Here is a 16,405-nt window from a genome sequence, read left to right as displayed (position 1 = left end):
GGTCCTGAAAAAGTGGGTTTTAGAAATTTTCTAAAAAAAAATTCAAGATTTGCTTCTAAACTTCTAAGCCTTGTAACATCCCAAAAAATAAAATGGCATTCCCAAAATGATCCAAACATGAAGTAGACATATGGGGAATGTAAAGTAATAACTATTTTTGGAGGTATTGCTATCTATTATAAAAGTAGAGAAATTTGAAAATTTGAAAATTTTTCCACAATTTTGGTAAATTTGGAATTTTTTCATAAAAAAATTTTTTTACTCAGTTTTACCACTGTCATGAAGTACAATATGTGAAGAGAAAACAATCTCAGAATGGCCTGGATAAGTAAAAGCGTTTTAAAGTTATCACCACATAAAGTAACACATGTGAGATTTGCAAAAAAATGGCCTGGTCCTTATGGGGTTAAATATTAATTTATTATAAATATATTCCCAAATACCTTTCATTAGTTATATTGGCTTGTTTTGTCTAGAGTGCAATCATTAGGAGAAATAAAATGGCTGCCGTACAGTACTCAAACAAAGTTTTATGCAAATCGACTTCCGATGTTTCATCCAAAGTTGATTCGCTCATTCCTACTCAAAACCTGTCCTAATCACACAGCAGGGCAAGTTACTTAACAAAACTAAGGTAAAGAGCTGCCTCATTCTTCTCTCTGCTTTGTTTGTCAGTAAAATGCTGATAAGATCTTTAGCCGAATCTCTGTAGGAATGGAGTTCATGAGGAGACATGAAGTACAGAGAGGAGGGTGTGGATAATGAGCAGCAACACTTTTTACCACAGCCCACAGTCCCTCATCTGTGTACTTCATGTCTCCTCATGAACTCAGTCCTAAGGGCTCTTTCACACTTGCGTTCTTGTCTTCCGGCATAGAGTTCCGTCGTCGGGGCTCTATGCCGGAAGAATCCTGATCAGTTTTATCCTAATGCATTCTGAATGGAGAGAAATCCGTTCAGGATGCATCAGGATGTCTTCAGTTCCGGAACGGAACGTTTTTTGGCCGGAGAAAATACCGCAGCATGCTGAGCTTTTTGCTCCGGCCAAAAATCCTGAACACTTGCCGCAAGGCCGGATACGGAATTAATGCCCATTGAAAGGCATTGATCCGGATCCGGCCTTAAGCTAAACGTCGTTTCGGCGCATTGCCGGATCCGACGTTTAGCTTTTTCTGAATGGTTACCATGGCTGCCAAGACGCTAAAGTCCTGGCAGCCATGGTAAAGTGTAGCGGGGAGCGGGGGAGCAGTATACACACCGTCCTTGCGGCTCCCCGGGCGCTCCAGAGTGACGTCAGGACGCCCCACGCGCATGGATGACGTGATCACATGGATCACGTCATCCATGCGCATGGGGCGCTCTGACGTCATTCTGGAGCGCCCCGGCAGCCGCACGGACGGTAAGTATACTGCTCCCCCGCTCCCCACTACTACTATGGCAACCAGGACTTTAATAGCGCCCTGGCTGCCATAGTAACACTGAACGCATTTTGAAGACGGATCCGTCTTCAAATGCTTTCAGTTCACTTGCGTTTTTCCGGATCCGGCGTGTAATTCCGGCAAATGGAGTACACGCCGGATCCGGACAACGCAAGTGTGAAAGAGCCCTAACCTCAGTATCTGAGGAAAGGGATTGTCACGAGGGTGTCGAGGACCACGCCTGACTCCGTTATACCCGGGGTCAGGAAGTCGCAGCGGTTGGCTGCACGCTCTATTTAAGATAGGGCTGTTTTCCTTATGGTAGCTTTCTGGGTTTGCTTAGCAAACCCTTTTGGCTCACTCAGGGATCCGTAGCTCCTTCTCCTCAGCTGTTCCTTGTCCAGCACTCCCAGACCTCCTTATATTTCTCTCTCACACTTCTCTGGTTGCCAGAGATAGAACTTCCTGCCTGGACATCTATTCTGACCTTCTGGAGCTGTGTTGCTGCGTTCTCTGGTAGTTGGTCCAGTACGCTACCCTCCAGATCCCTGTTGGACCTTTTTGGTTTATTGTGGTCGCCCACCTGGGTGTATGTGTTTGTATGTTTTGTCTGTCCTCTCCCTGGTGTTTCCCTCTTAGTGATAGTGGTGTGGACTAGCGATCCCACCGGCCTGTTCACTATCCAGGGCTCATATTAGGGAAAGCCAGGGTTTAGGCACGCGATCGCCGCACGGGTGAGGAACCCGTCTAGGGACGTCAGGGCAGTCAGGTGCCAGCCGCAAGGTGAGTTAGGGGTCACCACCTTTCCCTCTCCCTTGGGCAGGGCTTTCCCTGTTTTCCTCCCTGTGCGTGTCGTCGGTCATTACATTATCTCTGGCCCTTATTTTGTGTAGGTAAAAAAAAAAAAAAATTTTTTACCTACTTAGAATCCAGTATGGATCAAATTGCTGCTCTGTCCAAACAATTTCATGGCCTGTCTTTGGAGGTGGTAGGATTGAAGGCGTCGGTCCTCCAGCAACAGCAGCAATTACAACTGACTGCAAGCCCAGCGGTTGCTACTGGTAACCAGGTTGTTGCTGAACCCAAGGTCCCTCTCCCTGACAGATTTTCTGGGGGAAGGGACAAGTTTTTGACATTCCGTGAGGCCTGTAAGTTATATTTTAAACTGCGCCCTTACTCCTCTGGTAATGAAGATCAGCGGGTGGGGGTTGTTATTTCCCTGCTGCAGGGGGATCCGCAGTCCTGGGCGTTCTCTTTACCTACTGATTCCCAGGCTCTTCGGTCAGTGGATGAGTTTTTTGGGGCCTTGGGTCTCATATATGATGACCCTGACCGAGTCGCCCTGGCTGAATCAAGATTACGGAGACTCTTTCAAGGAGAGCGGCCGGTAGAGGAGTATTGCTCTGAATTCCGTAGGTAAGCTACGGATACCCAATGGAACGACCCGGCTCTCAGGAGTCAGTTCTGCTCTGGGTTATCCGAAAGGGTTAAGGATGCGCTTGCATTATATGAGACCCCCTTTTCCCTTGATGCGGTTATGTCCCTTTCTATCCAAATAGATAGACGCCTTAGGGTCAGGTTGAAAAAACCGGAGCAATTGGTAACCCCTCCCAAGCAGCAGTTAGTCTGTACGGACTTAGACGAGCCTATGCAGCTAGGAGGAACTACTCGTCAGGTCCGTCCTCCTGAGGCTCGCCGTAGGCGTGGGGTTTGTTTTTTTTGTGGGGAGAGGGGTCATTTCATTAATGTCTGTCCTTCTTTCCTCAGAAACAAAAGACCGTCGGAAAAACTACTAACCCCAGGCTGTGTGGAGGATGTCAGCCGGGGGGTATACGTTTCCTCCATACGTACATCGCAATTTGTGTTGCCAGCGGTTATTATTTTTGGTGATAAGACGGAGACTATTTCTTTCTTTCTAGACAGTGGAGCAGGGGTAAATTTGATAGATGCCCATTTTGCCCGCACTTTGGGTTTGTCTCTCTGTACTTTACAGAGACCCATTCCCATATTCGCTATTGATTCTGCTCCCCTGTCTCAGAGAAACCTCACGCACATGGTTCATAATTTACACCTTCGGGTAGGGGACCACCATAACGAGATGCTTTCAGGTTATGTTCTGGAGGGGCTTCCCACTCCGGTAGTGCTGGGTCTTCCCTGGTTGGTAGCGCACAATCCAGTGGTGGATTGGCAGGCCAGGGAGATATTGGAGTGGAGTGAGCAGTGCAGAGAAAATTGCTTAAATAGCAATTGCTTAGTCGCCTCCATAACTACCCTACCTACATTTATTTCGGACTTTGAGGATGTTTTTTCTGAAAAGGGTTGTCAGAAGTTACCACCTCATCGTCCTTATGATTGCCCGGTTAACCTTATTCCCGGCGCAAAATTACCCAAGACCAGGTTATATAATCTTTCGGGTCCAGAGAGACAAGCCATGAAAGATTATATCTCCGAGAGCTTGGCTAAGGGACACATCAGACCCTCTTCTTCACCCGTGGCTGCAGGGTTTTTCTTCGTTAAAAAGAAAGATGGGGGCCTGCGTCCTTGCTTAGATTTTCGCGAATTAAATCAGATAACCATCCGAGACCCATACCCTCTTCCTCTCATTCCTGACCTGTTTAATCAGATTGCGGGTGCTAGGTGGTTCTCCAAACTTGATCTTAGGGGTGCCTACAATCTGATTCGTATTAAGGAGGGGGATGAGTGGAAGACAGCGTTTAACACCCCTGAGGGGCATTATGAAAATCTAGTTATGCCTTTCGGTCTGACCAATGCTCCTGCCGTCTTTCAACATTTCGTTAATGACATTTTTAGTCATCTAATCGGCAGGTTTGTAGTAATATACCTAGATGATATTTTAATTTATTCGTCCGATCTGAAAACACATGAGGTGCATGTCAGACAAGTACTGCAGGTCCTACGGACGAATGAATTATATGCTAAAATTGAAAAATGTGTCTTCGCCGTTCAGGAGATACAATTCCTGGGTTATTTTTTATCTGCGTCAGGTTTCCGTATGGATCCTAGGAAGGTCCAGGCAATTTTAGATTGGGATCTTCCTGAGAACCTCAAAGCACTACAACGGTTCTTGGGCTTCGCGAATTTCTATAGGAAATTCATTAAAAATTATTCACTTATTGTAAAACCGCTTACTGACATGACTAGGAAGGGGACTGATTTTTCTAAATGGTCTGACGCCGCTAAAGTTGCTTTTTCCTCTCTAAAAGAGAGGTTTACCTCAGCACCTGTACTGGTCCAACCTGATGTCTCTCAGCCTTTTATTGTTGAAGTCGATGCGTCAGAGGTGGGAGTGGGGGCGGTGCTGTCTCAGGGTCCGTCTCCTGGCAAATGGCGTCCTTGTGCTTTCTTTTCTAAAAAACTATCTGCAGCAGAAAAGAACTACGATATTGGCAATAGGGAACTATTATCTATTAAACTTGCGTTTGAGGAGTGGCGTCATTTCTTAGAGGGGGCAGTCCACCCCGTCACTGTAATTACGGACCACAAAAATCTTCTGTACCTCGAATCAGCTAAGCGTCTCACCCCTAGACAGGCTAGGTGGTCGCTATTTTTTACCAGGTTTAACTTTGTGATTACCTATCGTCCTGGGGCAAAGAACACCAAGGCTGATGCACTATCTCGTTGTTTCCCTGGAGGGGGTAATGTGAGTGATCCGGTACCCATTCTTCAAAGAGGAGTGGTTGTTTCTGCGGTACACTCTGTTTTGGAGGGGAAGGTGTTAGAGGCCCAGGGGGACGCCCCGGTCTCTTGCCCCTCCGAGAAATTGTTTGTACCGTTGAACTTACGTTTCGAATTATTAAAGGAACATCATAATTCGGCACTTGCTGGGCACCCGGGTAGTAAAGCAACCTTGGAACTATTGTCTCGTCGTTTTTGGTGGCCAAGGTTGCGTCAGGATGTATTGGATTTTGTGTCTTCTTGTTCTACCTGTGCGCGCGCAAAAGTTTCACATACACGTCCTGCAGGGTCTCTATTACCACTCGTCATTCCCAATAGACCGTGGACACATCTGTCAATGGATTTTATCACTGACTTACCTTTGTCTGCGGGTAAAACAGTTATTTTGGTAGTAGTGGACAGGTTTAGCAAAATGGTACACTTCATTGCGTTACCCGCACTACCTAATGCTAAGACTCTTGCTCAGGTATTCGTCAGTGAAATCGTGAAGCTTCACGGGGTCCCCTCCGATGTTGTTTCGGATCGGGGGTACCCAGTTTATTTCTAAATTTTGGAAAGCTTTTTGTTCTCGTTTGGGGGTACACTTGTCCTTTTCCTCTGCTTTCCATCCTCAGTCGAATGGACAGACTGAGCGTACCAACCAAAACCTTGAGACATATCTAAGATGTTTTGTGTCTGAAAACCAAGAGTTGTGGTCATCATATTTACCGTTAGCTGAGTTTGCCATAAATAATCGTCGTCAGGAATCCACTGGCAAGTCACCATTTCTTGGTGCATATGGTTTTCATCCCCAATTCTGTACTTTCAAAGAGGGGGGGTCTTCTGGGGTTCCCGAAGAGGAACGGTTTTCGTCATCTCTTTCATCGGTATGGCAGAAGGTGCAAGCTAACTTGAAAAATATGGGAGGTAAATACAAATGCATGGCTGATAAGAGACGGTCGCCAGGTCCGGACCTAGGAGTGAATGACTATGTGTGGTTGTCTACTAGGAATATTAAATTGAAGGTTCCCTCTTGGAAACTGGGTCCTAGGTTTATTGACCCTTACAAAATTGTAGCCATCATCAACCCCGTAGCTTTTCGCCTGGAGTTACCTCAGACTTTTAAAATTCATAATGTTTTTCATAAGTCGTTACTCAAAAAATATGTTCCACCTCTAGAACCATCACCGCTGCCACCCCCTCCTGTTGTCGTGGATGGTAACCTAGAATTTCAGATATCCAAAATTGTTAATTCTCGTCGGGTCCGCCGCTCTCTTTAATATCTGGTGCATTGGAGAGGTTACGGTCCCGAGGAAAGAATGTGGGTTCCTGCGTCTGAGGTAAACGCCGACAGGTTAGTTCGGGTTTTTCATGCCTCTCATCCTGGGAGACCTGGTCCTGAGTGTCCGGAGGCCCCTCGTAGAGAGGGGGGTACTGTCACGAGGGTGTCGAGGACCACGCCTGACTCCGTTATACCCGGGGTCAGGAAGTCGCAGCGGTTGGCTGCACGCTCTATTTAAGATAGGGCTGTTTTCCTTATGGTAGCTTTCTGGTTTGCTTAGCAAACCCTTTTGGCTCACTCAGGGATCCGTAGCTCCTTCTCCTCAGCTGTTCCTTGTCCAGCACTCCCAGACCTCCTTATATTTCTCTCTCACACTTCTCTGGTTGCCAGAGATAGAACTTCCTGCCTGGACATCTATTCTGACCTTCTGGAGCTGTGTTGCTGCGTTCGCTGGTAGTTGGTCCAGTACGCTACCCTCCAGATCCCTGTTGGACCTTTTTGGTTTATTGTGGTCGCCCACCTGGGTGTATGTGTTTGTATGTTTTGTCTGTCCTCTCCCTGGTGTTTCCCTCTTAGTGATAGTGGTGTGGACTAGCGATCCCACCGGCCTGTTCACTATCCAGGGCTCATATTAGGGAAAGCCAGGGTTTAGGCACGCGATCGCCGCACGGGTGAGGAACCCGTCTAGGGACGTCAGGGCAGTCAGGTGCCAGCCGCAAGGTGAGTTAGGGGTCACCACCTTTCCCTCTCCCTTGGGCAGGGCTTTCCCTGTTTTCCTCCCTGTGCGTGTCGTCGGTCATTACAGGGATTTAGGAGTCATTATTTCAGAAGACTTAAAGGTAGGCAGACAATGTCATAGAGCAGCAGGAAATGCTAGCAGAATGCTTGGGTGTATAGGGAGAGGCATTACCAGTAGAAAGAGGGAGGTGCTCATGCCGCTGTACAGAGCACTAGTGAGACCTCATTTGGAGTATTGTGCGCAGTACTGGAGACCATATCTCCAGAAGGATATTGATACTTTGGAGAGAGTTCAGAGAAGAGCTAATAAACTGGTACATGGATTGCAGGATAAAACTTACCAGGAAAGATTAAAGGACCTTAACATGTATAGCTTGGAGGAAAGACGAGACAGAGGGGATATGATAGAAACTTTTTAAATTCCTAAAGGGAATCAACAAGGTAAAAGAGGAGAGAATATTTAAAAGAAGAAAAACTGCTACAAGAGGACATAGTTTTAAATTAGAGGGGCAAAGTTTTAAAAGTAATATCAGGAAGTATTACTTTACTGAGAGAGTAGTGGATGCATGGAATAGCCTTCCTGCAGAAGTGGTAGCTGCAAATACAGTGAAGGGGTTTAAGCATGCATGGGATAGGCATAAGGCCATCCTTCATATAAGATAGGGCCAGGGGCTATCCATAGTATTCAGTATATTGGGCAGACTAGATGGGCCAAATGGTTCTTATCTGCCGACACATTCTATGTTTCTAACTCCATTCCTACAGAGATTCAGCTGAAGATCTTATCATCTGTATTCAGCTTCATAACCCCTGAAAGGTAGAGCAGAGATGGGGCAGCTCTTTATCTCAGTGATGGGAAGTAACTTGTCCTCCTGTGTGATTAGGACAGATTTTGTGTATACTAACAGGATGGCGGCCATTTTGTTTCCCCTGATGATTGCTCCCTAGACAATATGAGCCATTAAAAAATAATGAAAGGTATTTGGGAATATATTTATCATAAAGTAATATTTAAGCATTTTCCTTTTCTTATTTCCTGTAGAACCCCTTTAAATGGGTTGTGCAAGGGTCGGGGGTGATTGGCAACCTGGTGCTAGCTATCCGCTCCTTCTCTTCCAGGTCTGGGCTTCCTCAGTAAAAACAACCAGTTTGACGTCACCTGCAACCAGTCATTGGCCGTGGCAGTGACTGGATCCTCGCATCATGTGACCACTTGTCATAACGTAAGGGGAGCCGCTCACCGCCGCAGCCAGTGATCCTAGCAAAGCATCGCATGCCTGGAGGAGAAGGAGCTGGGAGCTGCCACCCCCCATTCTCGCACAACCCCTTTAACCCACTATCTTCCATGACTCGACAGCATTTCTCTTTTTCTTGTATCCTTTCCCATTCAGCCAGTGTCGGTGCTGTTAGTTTCGGCATCTGATAGCAGTGAATTTTCAGGTGGGCTGTCTCTGGTGCCCAATGTCGATGGCTGAGGTGACGTTGACTCGGAACTCAGGGGGAATTAATGGCACGGATAGCGCCTAAACAGGAGACTACAAATAAAGGGTCTCACGGGGGTTTGGTCTAACTCTTTGCCTCGTATACAGTCCATCCAATATCAAGCAGTTGGGGAGGCAACACTCCAACTGGGTGCAAAAAGAGGTGCATATGAAAAAAAATATTATTGGGTCTCGGGTAACTGTCAGTGTAAGGTTACATCTAGAGATGAGCGAATTTTTCAAAAATTCGATTCGGCCGGTTTGCCAAATGAAAAAAAAAAAGTTGTTTTGATCCAAAAGAATTTGCGGCGAATCGCGTTAAAAACTGCTATTTCCTGGCTGCAGAGAGCTTTTATAGTGGTGTAGAACACTGTGCCTTGCAGTTACATGCATAGGGAGTCTGCTGTGGTAGTGAAATAATACTCTGAGTCAGTATGACATGCAGATGACAGGCGTCGCTATTAGCATCACTGCACACTTCACTTATTTGGGCAGTCACGGGGCCAAAACTGACCAAATAACTCAAGTATGAACTCAGCCTTACAGGTCGATGTTAACGCCAAGAAGAAGCGCACTCCTTTTACACCGTCGTTAGCTGATTCCACATAGATGTCTACAGAACCTGTTCTATTAAACGCTTATACAAGTAGAGCTCCCCAACAGAGTGGAGAGGGTGTCAGCATTAAGTTTGTGTTGACGTCACTGATTATTTTGCCCTTCCTCTGATCTATCAGAACAATAACTCCCAAAAAACGGATCCGTCAGAATAATAACCCCCAAAAAACTGACCCAACACTATGCACTGACTGACTGCTACTGCCGTTGCCTCCGTAATCCTGTGCACCGCTACTTCCCAGGCAGGTAGGCTCCTGCGAAGTGGGTGGTCTACCCCGGGCACGTTTGACTACCGACCTCCCACTGCTGCCACCCTGTTAACTCCCGGCCACGCAAGCAACTTTTCCTTTCTCCGCCGCTGCCTCACGGGCAAGCTGCCACCCTCTTCTCCCGATTAATGAAGCCCCTTTGTCAGAGGGGGTGAAGATGTGATGACGTAGGTTTGCTACGTTGCTCCTCCCTGTGACCGTTCTAGCCCACCACACTATGCAAGACATGAGCCTCTCTATCTGAACCGCGGGACGCCCCCACCTCTGGGCCCTTTGCATTCTGCTGGACCAGACTCTCGGCGGATCCCCTGTATTTGTCCGCCTTGTCTGGCAGTGTCTGCTTGATGCCTCGATCGCAGATGGGGCGGTCGCCCTTCTTCTGATGTTTAGATCTCAGCTGCTTCCTGCCACCCCCCTCATTGGATCTTCGATGTCGGCTGGGACCTGGTTACAGGTTTGAAGTATCGAATATATGTTGCTTTGTGTCCTCCTCTGCCTCTATGTTTGACCCCCTCCTCCCCCATGCCCTGTGTAATCGTTTTCTCAATCTCCACACTTTGTCTATTCATTTATAGGGAATATTGGACAGAAGGTTAAAATTTCTCAACTTTATATAAAGTGTTGCTTAAAACACGATTTAATAATACACGTTCTCCGGGATAAAAGGCTTGGCAAATTGATTGTCCGGGAATTTCCCTCGAAGATTGGGATAATATATTGGCAAATTTAAGTTAAGCTTCTTATAACTTTAATCACGTTTTGGAGAAAGCATTAAAAAAAAAAAAATTCCACCTGGAGATGAATCCTGTCAAGATTGATGCAAGTGCGGTATTGGCTGCTCATCGAGCTAGATACTTTTGGGGGAACCTGTCTTGCATGAACAGGCCTCTAGTAGCTACAAATTCACAGAACTACCACAATTCTAAAATATAACCTTTATTATTTATTATATAAAAAGTAGTAACACCCTTTTTATATAGATACAAAATATTAAATAACAAATGAAAAAAGGAAATTATAAAGACAAAAAAAAAAGGTATAGGTCTGGTAGTAAGATCTTACTAAGATTATTTGATAGGGGTAGACGTAGATTGATAGTGGCCTAATGGGATAAAGGTCCCTATATCTAGCCCTAATGTAAGATGCCCTACCTAAATACGGAATAGCCGCCCCGATAGGGGCGATCCCGTTTCTCGTTCCTCCTGGTAACCCTGGAGGACCCTGCAGGGGAGGAGGAGCTGCCCTAATCGACGACCTATACTAAAGTACAGAAATAATAAATAAATAAATAACAATGTAAGTACCCAACAATAGTGACGGTGAATATCCAAGTGAAAAATAACCAAAAAATAGAAAAGGATGCTCAAAACCGTCCCTACGCGTTTGGCCTGGTTGTTGTCAGGCTCATCAGGGGACAAAATTGATCATGGAAAACCCAACACCAGAGTACCTAATAAATTATTATAATATATACACTTTAATTCATTTATTTTTGATTTTCAATAAATTTTTGATAATTCATAAAATCATAATGACGAGCCACTGGTTTTAAATAAACAAAGATGTGTATCAGCCTCATAATCAGTAGACAAGTCCCAAAGAAATTTATATCATGCCTATTATGGGTTTGAGAGATGGGGTCAAAAAAATGTATAGTCCAATCGGGACTGACTCTTCCATCTCACAATCCAAAATATGGCTAAATACCGATATATCAGTTTATAAATGCACACTTATATCCCATATAGAGTGTTAGTTTATAGTAAAAACAAGAAATTTAAGGCGATTATAGAGCCTAAATGGTGTAGAGGTATAACTATCTGCTGTGGCATAAAGATCACCAAAATTAGGCCAGTTACACAGTATAGGGGATCACACATCTAATATCAATGCATAATGTAGCATTGAAAATGGTCAGATAGCGCTATTATAATGAGCGATACTTGCGTTCCCCAGAGAGAGCTGATGGGCCAGTGGCAATAACCATAGATGAGGATGCCAAAGCCTGCTGATGAATCCAAGTGGCACTAAGATGTGCTGGCGTCCGGTCAATAGGATAGCAGCGAGGAGACGGCAGTATTCCCTTTTAAATAGTGCCACCAGATACCTGATAGGATTGAAGGCCCATGTGATCTGTGTAACGCGTGACGTGTTACGTCAAGCGTCATGACGTAACTGGGTAGATGCCGTGGCCGCTCATGTGACCAGAGTGAGGTCACAATATCGGGGGCGTGAGGTACGGGACCGCAACATAGTAGCCAAAGGATCCCCATGTGACCGGGAGTGCCGATCACATGACATGTGAGGTCACAACACCGGACACATGACTGGGTGGAGCTACAGGTCCTCAACCTAGTGACTAGATGGTATATAGTAACCACCGCTCCCACATAGTTATAAATGTCTATGGCGCAACAATAGTTCGGGATTAAGAAAAAACAAACAGGGAATGGGAGATATAAAGCAAAAATAGCCAACAATTATTGCCAAGGGGAAAGGTTGTTTTTACCCCAAAGGGACTATAGGGTAATAAAATGAGATATAGTGTGACAATATAAGGGTATAAGAATACGCCAGGTACAGATATTTGATTAAATCCGTGGCTATATTCTTATATAATATAAGGGTATAAGAATACGCCAGGTACAGATATTTGATTAAATCCATGGCTATATTCTTATATAATGAATTATCAGTGGATAATCAGATTTAGCACGGGTGATTGGCTACTATTTATATACAGGGATCAAATCGGGGCGGTTAACGACCAGTCAACATGTGTTGTACTCTACAAGTAATGAATTGATCCCAAAAGATAAGAAGGCCTCAAATAAAGCACGCATAGTCTATATTTTCGTTTAATCCTGCTGGTGTGACGGTATTTAATCTAAAGATCCACCTAGATTCTTTCTGTTTAATAGTTTATCTAGATCACCACCTCGCTTGGACATTTTTAAAACCTCAATCATGAAAAAATGGATACATTTATTAGACCCCGCATGACTCATCCACACATGTCTTGATATCGGTTTGTCTCGTTTGTTGCGAATGTCCCCGATGTGTTCGAGAATGCGTTTTTTAAAAATTATTTTGGTTTTACCCACATATTTGAGTCCACAGTCACATTCAGCCAGATAAACAATCCCAGAGGTGTTACAATTAGCAAAGTTACGAGGATAAAATGTCCGGCTTGCCTGGCTGTTCGTAAACGTTTTGCCTGGGGCTATAAATGTGCATGCCTTGCATTTCCCGCACTTAAAAGTGCCCACCTGTCTGTTGGACAGCCATGTGCTCTTTTCTGGGGGCTCAAAGTGACTGTGGACTAATGTATCACCTATATTGCGTCCTCGTCTATAGGTGATCGCCGGGTTTTCAGGCAAAACTTGCATAAGGTCGGGGTCTGTCTTGAGAAGGGACCAATACCGATTTAGAATATCTCGGACCTGTCTAGACTCAGAGTCGAAGGTACCGGCTATTCTAATTGGATCTTGAGAATTTGATTTCTTAGGTTGCGGTTGGAGTAGAGTAGTACGATCCTTAGACATAGCCCAGTCCCATGCCTTGTGGAGGCATGGATCTGGGTAGCCCCTCTGTTAAATCGTCCAAACAGTTTAGATGCTTCATGTGTGAAGTTGTGGTCGTCAGAGCAGTTCCTCCGAACTCTTACAAATTGGCCTTTGGGGATGCCTCTCTTAAGGGAGATAGGGTGAAAACTATCCCAACGTAAAAGACTGTTGGTAGAAGTTTTCTTCCTGAACAAAGTCGTCTTGATATAGTTATGTTCATCCCTTATGAGGCAAACATCCAGAAAATTGATGGTGTTCCGATGTATTTCTGAGGTGAAAAAAAGGCCAATATGATTCGAGTTGAGGACATGCATAAACTGTGAAATTGACTGGCTGTACCTGACCAAAGTAATAGAATATCATCTATGTATCTGGACCATAAGGTGATAAATTTGGTCCAAGATAACATAGCTTCGGAGAAAGACGACCGTGTCCTCTAGTAGCTACAGACAACTGTTGTGGCAGGCCAAGGGTCAGCCACATGATGATCGTTGCCTCGTGTTCAGGTGAATGACGTTGACTGAGGAAAATTACAGAAGTCTGAGTATAGTTCAAAGCCTTGTCAGGAACCCAACATGAAAGTGTCCTGGACCCTTTATTTATACACAGTTCAAAGGGTGTAACCCCTCAAAGTAAAAACATAATTGGTTTACAGACATTTCAATAATGGCTTTTGAATCCATCTATTGATTGGTTAGTATTTTCCCAGTTTCACTTTTCCAAAAATGTGTTAACTAATGAGTTTAGGTTTTTTAGCAAGAGATGCATATTTTGGTTTGTAGTACGTACAAACCTTATCTTATCTTAACACACTCAGTTCACTTCTATAGGTTTTTAGCTTACGCTTGTTCTTTTCTAAATGTCACCACATTATATCACACGTATACAGAGAAAAATGAAAAACATCTTATGAATTTTATATCCACTTTCAGAAAAGCTGGATAATTTCCTTAACACAACGAAAAGACAAAGCTGCAAGACTGCTTGTAGCCCGGAAAAGTCGCGAAGTTTATCAAGATTCAAATAATAACTACCAGCCCCTGGTCTCTTCATCAGGGAAGGGAAGGAGGACATTCTGTAGTGCTAGGAGATTTAGAGGGTCTTCGTATTCCCCCCCGGCACTATACGGACGTCTCAGAAATGAACCGCTGCTCCCGACAGAACTCCTGGGAAGGTCATGGAGCGTCCCGGTCATCCGCATCTATTCGCCCCCCCGCTGAAGGATTATTTTGAAAGTGTGTAGAAGCCACACGGGGCCCCCCACGGTGCAGATTTATCATGGAATCACCGGATTTTATAATATTACATTATTATATAAAGAAGAAAAAAAATGAAGCCCTTTCATCACCCCCGGCTCCAAGTGCGATCAGCTACATCATCGAGTAGTGTCTGCACGTCACTGATGTCCTCCCAACCCGTCTCTGGGTTCAGGAGCCTGACCACTTGCAGCACGAGCTCCAACGCCACTCTCTCATCACTACTTGCCCGCCTAGTGGAAGAAGTGGATGTCTCCTCAGATCTTGGCTTGTCAGTAGCTGCTGTCTTCTAGTAGTTTGGCCTCACTGTATAGTCATCCCCCATAGCATACAATACTTCTCTGGCTGAGGGAACAGAAAAAGACAGAGGCAGGTTGAGGACAGATAAGGGCACAGGGCCTGCTCCCAGGACATGCCCAACTAAGGGTTGTGTCTGACGAACCCACCGACTCTTGGCTGGGGGTTGTCTGATGTCCACTTGCGACGAAGTCGAAGATAGAGTCAACCATTCAAGAACCGCTGGGATGTTTGGTCAAGACACGACCACTAGCTGACACTGGGAGTTCAGGCCTCTCAAAGTGACCACTGCTGCCACGGCCCCTTACTCTGCTGCGACCTGTGCCTGCGCCAGAAACAATTAGGCCTCTGCCACTCCTCTGTGCAGGGCCTGGCACTTCTCTGTCTGACATACTGTTAGATTAAATAAATAAAAAGGAAATTAAACCACCCCAAAAAAGTCAAATTTTCTCACTTCACCACACAACGGCTAATAAGCCCCCCCCCCCCCCACATAATACACACAAAAAAGGGCTTTAGAACATATACCTGCACTGCTGAACGGCAAATATATTTTTATTTTGCCACTATTGACACGCCAAAAAGGTCTTTAGAACATATAACTGCATTGCTGAACGGCAAATAGGCCCTTATTTTTTTCCACTTATACACGACACAGTAGGCTTTAGAACATATACCGTATTTTTCGCCCCATAAGACGCACTCCCCCCCCCCCCTAAAATGGAGGAAAAATGCCCCTGCGTCTTATGGGGCGAATGCTGACATTTTTACATTGCAGGCTGCGATGTATGAGTGAGCGGGGAGGGACTGGGAGGAGGAGCTGGGGGCCGGCAATTGCGGCGGGGTGGTGCAGTCACTGTACTCCGGCCCCGCCGCTCCAGTGCTGCACTATACAAATATAAAATGTCTCATTCAATTAAAAGTGATTAAACATGCCCCCCCACTTTTAATATTACCGTACACCCTAACAGCTTCTGTAGAATGCAGGCCGGGCGGGCGGCAGCGTAACTCCCTGATGTCACGTGCCTGCGCCGCCTACTTTATGAATGAAGCAGGCGGCGCAGGCACGTGACGTCAGTGAGTGACGCGCCGCCCGGCCTGCCTGCGTTGTACAGAAGCTGTTAGGATGTACGGTAAAATTAGGAGTGAGGGGGCATGTTTAATCACTTTTAATTGAATGAGACATTTTATATTTGTATACTGCAGCACTGGGGCGGGGATCTGTGGATGACAGTTTTATGGGGAACATCTGTGGAAGGCACTGTTAAGGGCTGGGGGGGTCTGTGGATGGCACTTTCATGGGGTGGGGGGTCTGTGGATGGCCACCCACAGATCCCCCATAACAGTGCCACCCACAGATCCCCCATAACAGTGCCACCCACAGATCCCCATAACAATGCCACCCACAGATCCCCCATAACAGTGCCAGCCACAGATCCCCCCTAAGTGTCAGCCACAGATCCCCCCTGTAACAGTGTCAGCCACAGATCCCCCCTAACAGTGTCAGCCACAGATCCCCCCTGTAACAGTGTCAGCCACAGATCCCCCCTGTAATAGTGTCAGCCACAGATCCCCCCTGTAACAGTGTCAGCCACAGATCCCCCCTGTAACAGTGTCAGCCACAGATCCCCCCTGTAACAGTGTCAGCCACAGATCCCCCCGTACCAGTGCATCATCCACAGACCCCCCCCCGTAACAGTGCGTCATCCACAGTTCCCTCCGTAACAGTGCGTCATCCACAGATCCCTCCGTAACAGTGCGTCATCCACAGATCCCTCCATAACAGTGCGTCATCCACAGATCCCCCC

Source organism: Bufo bufo, chromosome 7, assembly GCF_905171765.1.
Source record: "Bufo bufo chromosome 7, aBufBuf1.1, whole genome shotgun sequence".
NCBI classification, from domain to species: domain Eukaryota; kingdom Metazoa; phylum Chordata; class Amphibia; order Anura; family Bufonidae; genus Bufo; species Bufo bufo.
This window is presented reverse-complemented; position numbering follows the sequence as displayed.